Below are 6,522 nucleotides of genomic sequence, written 5' to 3' on the forward strand. Positions count from 1 at the left end.
AAAATCTCCACACAAATGTTTATAGCATCTTTATTCATAATTGCCAGAAATTGGAAGCAACTAAGATGTCCTTCAATTGTTGTTGTTAGGTGCTGTTGAATCAGTTCCGACTCATAGTGACCCTACGTACAGGACAAAACACTGCCAAGTCCTGTGCCATCCTCACAATTGTTGTTATGCTTGAGCCCATTGTTACAGTCACCGCGTCAATCCATCTCTTTGAGGGTCTTCCTCTTTTTCGCTGACCCTCTACCAAGTATGATGTCCTTCTCCAAGGACTGGTTCCTCCTTATAACGTGTCCAAAGTATGTGAGATGAAGTCTCATAATTCTTGCTTCCAAGGAGCATGCTGGCTATACTTCCTCTAAGACAAAGCCCTTCAATAGGTAATGTATAAACAAATTGTAGCACATTTATACAATGGAGTATTATTCAGTGATAAAAATAAATGAGGGATTAAGCTATGAAAAGACATGGAGGAAACTTAATTGCATATTGCTAAGTGAAAAAGCTACATATTGTGTGATTCCAACCATATGACATTCTGGAAAAGGCAAAACTTTAGAGACAGTAAAATAATCAGTGGTTGTCAGGGATTCAGGGGGCAGGGAGAGAGATGAATAGATGGATTGTAGTGACACTGTAACGGTGAACACACGATATTATGCATTTGCCAAAACCTATAGAATCTGTACAACATAAAGGGTGAGCCCTAATGTAAACTAAGGACTTTAGTTAATAATAATGTATCAGTATTGGTTCATCAATTGTAACAAATGCGCCACACTAATGCAAAATATTCAATAATAGGAGAAATTGTGTGCAGGAGGCAGAGAGAGTATATGAGAACTCTCAGTACTTTCTGCATAATTTTTTTTTCTGTAAACCTAAAAGTGCTCTAAAAAATAAAGTCTATTAAAAAAATAAAGTATCTGTTTCTCCCAAATTAATTTTTAGGCTTAATGCAATGCTAATAGAAACTCAAGAAAATTAGTTGTGCAAATTGACAAGTTGATTCTAAAATTTATATAGAAATGCAAAAGGCCAAAAATTACCAAGGCAATTTTGTAGAAGAAAAACAATTGGAAAACTTTCACCACCAATATAAATACTTACTATAAAGCTACAAGAATCAAGATGGGGTAGTACTGGTACAAGCACAAACTAACAGAAAAATTAAAAAAAAAATTTTTTTTAAGAGAAAAATAGGACAAAATAAAAAGCCCAGAAACAGACCATCCAGATCTATATATATATGGTCACCCGATTTACAACAAAGGTGCCAGCCATTGAAATGCAGTGAAAATTGGCAGACTTTTCAATAATTAATGCTGGGTCAATTAATTAGATTTCCATATGGAAAAAAATATTTTGAGCTCTACCTCACATTATATTAAAAATGAACTCCAACTTGGTGATAGAATTGAACATTAAAGACAAAACAATAAAGCCTCTAAAGAAGCGCTCTCCAATAAAACTTTATGTGATGCTGGAAATATATGTCTCTGTGCCGTCTAATGTGGTAATCACCAGCCACATGTGGTCATTGCACACTGAAAACATGGCTAGTGAAACTGAGAAACTTTATTTTTAATTTTATTTAATTTTGATTAATTTAAACTTGAATAGCCACATGTGGCTACCATATTAGACAAGGCAGCTCTAGAAGGTTTACATAGAAGAATATCTGTGAGAGCTTTTTTTTTTTTAATGTGTGATCTTATTTACTGGTTACTCTTAGAAAACCTTGTTTTTGACTGGACTCAGAATTAGAGGTAGAAGCTCTCAGAGAGGACAGGCTTTGTCTCTTGGTAATCTGTGCCTGGCATTTTTCTTTGGCCTCCTTCATTCTTGTGGCTATGTTTTACATATTCTGTAGCCTTTCCTTTCTTTGCCTTTTTTAAAAAATTTTATTTATTTTGTTGTTGTTTTGAGAATATACACAGCAAAACATACACCAATTCAACAGTTTCTACGCTGTTTCAGTTATCTAGTGCTGCTATAACAGAAATACCACAAGTGGATGGCTTTAACAAACAAATTTATTCTCTCACAGTCTAGGAGGATAGAAGTTCAAATTCAGATCACCGGTTTCAGGGGAAGGCTTTCTCTCTCTGTCAGCTCTGGGGGAAGGTCCTAGTCATCAGTCTTCCCCTGGCAGAGTAGCTTCTCAGAGCAGGGTCCAAAGAATGCGTTTTACTCTCGCTGCTTCTTTATTGGTGGCATGACTTCCCTCTCCTATCTGCTCCCTTCTCTGTTTTATATCTCAAAAGAGATTGACTTAAGGCACAACCTGATCTCATAGATTGTGTCCTGCCTCATTAACACCACATCAACAACACATAGGAAAATCAAATCAGATGTATGGTTTCAGTTTGCACATTTAAATCCTTAATCCACTTTGAATTTGTTTTTGTGTATGGTGTGAGGCATTGATCCTGTTTCATTTTTCTGCATGCAGAAATCCAATTTTCCCAGCACCATTCATTGAAGAGACTCTGCTTTCTCCATCAAATGGACTTAACACCCCTGTAAAAAATCAGTTGACCATAGATTTGTGGGTTTACTTCTGGACTCTCAATTCTATTCCATTGGTCTATGTGTCTTTTGGGTTATGTGTCTATAATTATACCAATACTAGGTTGCTTTGATTACTGGAGCTGTAAAATGTACTTTAAAATTGGGAAGTGTGAGTCCCCATACTTTGTTCTTTTTCAACATTGCTTTAGTTGTTCGAGCCATCTTGTCATTCCATATAAAGTTGAGGCTGGTTTTGCTATTTCTGTAAAGAAGGCTGTTGGAATTTTGTTTGGGATTACATTGAATCTATAGATCACTTTGGGTAGTATTGACATCTTAACAAGTCTTCCAATCCATGAGTATGGAACATCTTTCCATTTGTTTAAGCTGTCTTGAATCTCTTTCAGCAGTGCTTTACAGTTTTCATTGTATAAATCCTTTATGTCCCAGGTTGTATTTATATCTAGGTATCTCATTCTCACCTTGAAGACTAAGGTGCACCTGACCCAAGCCATGGTATTTTCAATCACATCATATGCATGTGAAAGCTGGACAATGAATTAGGAATACCAAAGAAGAATTGATGCCTTTGAATTGTGGTGTTGGCAAAGAATATTGAATACACCATGGACTGTCAAAAGAAAGAACTAATCTGTCTTGGAAGAAGTACAGCCAGAATGCTCCTTAGAAGCAAGGATGGCGAGACTGAGTTTTACATACTTCAGACATGTTGCCAGGAGGGATCAGTCCCTGGAGAAGGACGTCATGCTTGGCAAAGTACAGGGTCAGCAGAAAAGAAGAAGACCCTCAATGAGGTGGATTGACACAGTGGCTGCAACAATGAGCTCAAGCATAACAACGATTGTAAGGATGGCGCAGGACTGAGCAGTGTTTCATTCTGTTGTGCATAGGGTCGCTATGAGTTGGAACTGACTTGATGGCACCTAACAACAACGACAACGTCTCATTCTCTTAGATGCTGTTGTAAATGGAATTGTTTCCTTAATTTCCCTTTCAGATTTCTCACTGAAGGTGTATAGAAACCCAACTGATTTTTGTTTGTTGACCTTGTAGCCTGCAACTTTGCTAAATTCCTCTATTAGCTCTAGAAGTTTTCTTGTAGACTCTGGGATTTCCTACGCACAGGATTTCTTTATTTTTCTTAGTACATTGTTTTTTCAGAGAAATATAGCAATGTTTATGTTGCAGGACAAGTGGAGTAGAGATGCTACATCTTGGGTGCTTTGGTCCTGGTTTCCTTATCTTCATTGTTCAGGGGCTCTATCACAACAGACTGGTGGACATCATCTTCTTTAGAAAGATTAAAAATTCGTGGATTCTGCTAGTTCTTTTTGTTCCCCAGGCAACTAGGCATAGCAAGTAGTATCAGTTAGTCCAGAAATATCCAATTCCCTTTCTTGTAATTATAACCAATTTGAGAACACTCAGATTGGCATCCACAATGCAACTCTAAACAGATTTGCACTTTCTTTCTCCAGTTTTCCTTGTCTACAGACAAGGAATGCCCCTTATTCATTAGCAAATGGATATGACCATGGGTCAAATCACCCTGCTTCACCAGTGTGCAGTTAAGTTTACCCAAAGAATTTGGTATTTGTCTTTGGTTCCTGTCTTAGGCTCTAGAGAAGCAAAGTCAGTGAAGTGTATATATAGATATATATATCTCAAGGAAATGACTCACTGGTGTACGGGCTGGCAAGTCCCAAGTCCAGGGGTCAGGCATCAGGCATCTGGTTGGAGGCTTCTCTTGACTCACATAGCCGCAGGGGATGACAAACCAAAGACCGATAGGTCAGACAGCAGGCTGCTGGCTCATGGCTACAAAGGTTGACAAATACAAGATTGGTAAATGAGATGGCAGGCTATTGGCCCAAGTCCCAAGAACTGGAGGTTAGATGCTGATGAGCCGAGTGCAGGATACAGAGTAGAGCAAAAGCCAGGAAGTCTACATATATTGGATGCAGGCCACACCCCAATGAAACTCCCTTTCAACTGAGTGGCAGATTCATAGCAGATCTCATCATGGAGGTGATTACATTATAACAGATCTCATCGTGTAGGTGATTACATCATCATATTACTGCAAAACTACATCATAACTGCCAAGCCACTGAGAAGCATGGCCCAGCCAAGTTGATACACAACCTTAATGATCACAATCCACCCCTTGTCAACTTGGCACCTGTACACATCTCCTTAAACCATACATAATCTCCGAATAAAGACAATTATAAAGTCATACTTGCACCTAAAATGATACAACTAACACATGTACAACTGAAAATGTACTAGCCTTATTTATATTTTAAAAGTGAAGAAAAGAAAAATATTTGATGCACACATACAAAGCAGAAATACTTATAACAATTACAGTCCTAATTTCTGTAGCTGGCCACATGGTCATAACCGGTATTTAGGATGGCCTTCTTCCACCATCCATTCTGTATTCTCTTTTGCCCTCAGTAAGCACCTCAGCTGGTTGCAGTTCTTTGCCTGGTGGGGGTACCCAAACCGTAGTCATATTAGAATTGGGTTGCTGTAGCTTTCCATTGACATTAATCAGAGGCCTTGGTAGTACTAAGAGGCACCCTAAGGGATCTCCTGCATTCCAGACATGCTTTTCTTTACCTCCATTACGTAATATTAATCCAATTTTCTCTTGGCAAACCGGATCAATCACACCAGCCAATATGGTTAACTCCTGTCTTTGCCTGTTGATACAGAGGCATAGGGAGCCCAAAGTGGCCAGGTGGCATTCTTAACTTCCAGTTCAAAGGAATCAGTGATGTGACTCCAGGTGGGAGCATTCCTCCTTTTGGAACTAAGGCCTTTAAACCCATAGAGCATAGGGTCGCCAGGGCAGGAAACAAAAATTTTGTGGATGAATCACTAGGGGAAATAGTGAGTGATGCCACTCCCATTTCCACCCTTTGACTCCTGAACCAATGAATTCTGGCTATGAAAGAAACAAAACCATATATTGGACACCGTTTTAGAGCACATACAGCTTCCTGGAGAACGTTGGCCTAACCCTGCAAGGTATTGCCACCTAGCTGGCACCATAATTGTGTCTTTAGAAGGTCATTCCATGGTTCTATCAAGCCAGCTGCTTCAGGATGATGGGGAACACAGTAAGACAAGTGAATTCTGTGAGCATGGGCCCACTGCTGCACTTCATTTGCTGTGAAGTGAGTCCGTTGATCTGAGGCTATGCTGTGTGGGATACTGTCTTAGTCATCTAGTGCTGCTACAACAGAAATACCACAAGTATTTTAACAAAGATAAGTTTATTTCCTCACAGTAGAGTAGGCTAAAAGTCCAAATTCAGGGCATCAGCTCCAGGGGAATGCTTGCCCTCTCTGTTGGCCTTCTTGTCAATCTCCCCCCATACTAGGAGCTTTTCTGCTCAGGGACCCCCAGTCCAAAGGATGCGTGCTGCTTCTGGCTCTGCTTTCTTGGTGGTGTGAGGTCCCCTGTTCTCTGTTTGCTTCTCTTTCCTTTTATCTCTTGTAAGATAAAAGGTGGTGCAGGCCACACCCCAGGGAAAGTCCCTTTACATTGGATCAAGGATGTGACCTTAGTAAAGGTGTTACAGTCCCACCCTAATCCTCTTTTATATAAAAATTGCAATAAAAAATGGAGGACAACCACAAAATACTGAGAATCATGGCCTAACCAAGTTGACACATATATTTGGGGAACACAATTCAATCCATGACATTCCACCTTTTGGCCTCCAAAAATTCATGTCCTTGATACATTCACCCCATCATAACATAGCAAAACTATTAAATCAACTCCAAATCCAAAATCCAAATATTCCTCTTGATCTGTGAAATCTAAAATACAAGTTATCTGCTTCCAACATACAATGGGAAAAAAGGCACAAGCTAGATATTTCCATTACAAATGGGAGAAATTGGAGGGAAAGTAGAGATAACAGGCACCACACAAGTCAGCAGAACACATTACATTAGCCCT

At 39.3% G+C, this 6,522-nt stretch overlaps 1 pseudogene; it reads right to left on the reverse strand.

The window, feature by feature from the left end:
* Positions 1 to 1,720: 1,720 nt before the first annotated feature.
* On the reverse strand, positions 1,721 to 5,175 carry LOC126068792 (40S ribosomal protein S6-like; annotated as a pseudogene).
* Positions 5,176 to 6,522: the final 1,347 nt, after the last annotated feature.

The sequence above is a fragment of the Elephas maximus genome, chromosome X, assembly GCF_024166365.1.
Source record: "Elephas maximus indicus isolate mEleMax1 chromosome X, mEleMax1 primary haplotype, whole genome shotgun sequence".
Lineage (NCBI taxonomy): Eukaryota > Metazoa > Chordata > Mammalia > Proboscidea > Elephantidae > Elephas > Elephas maximus.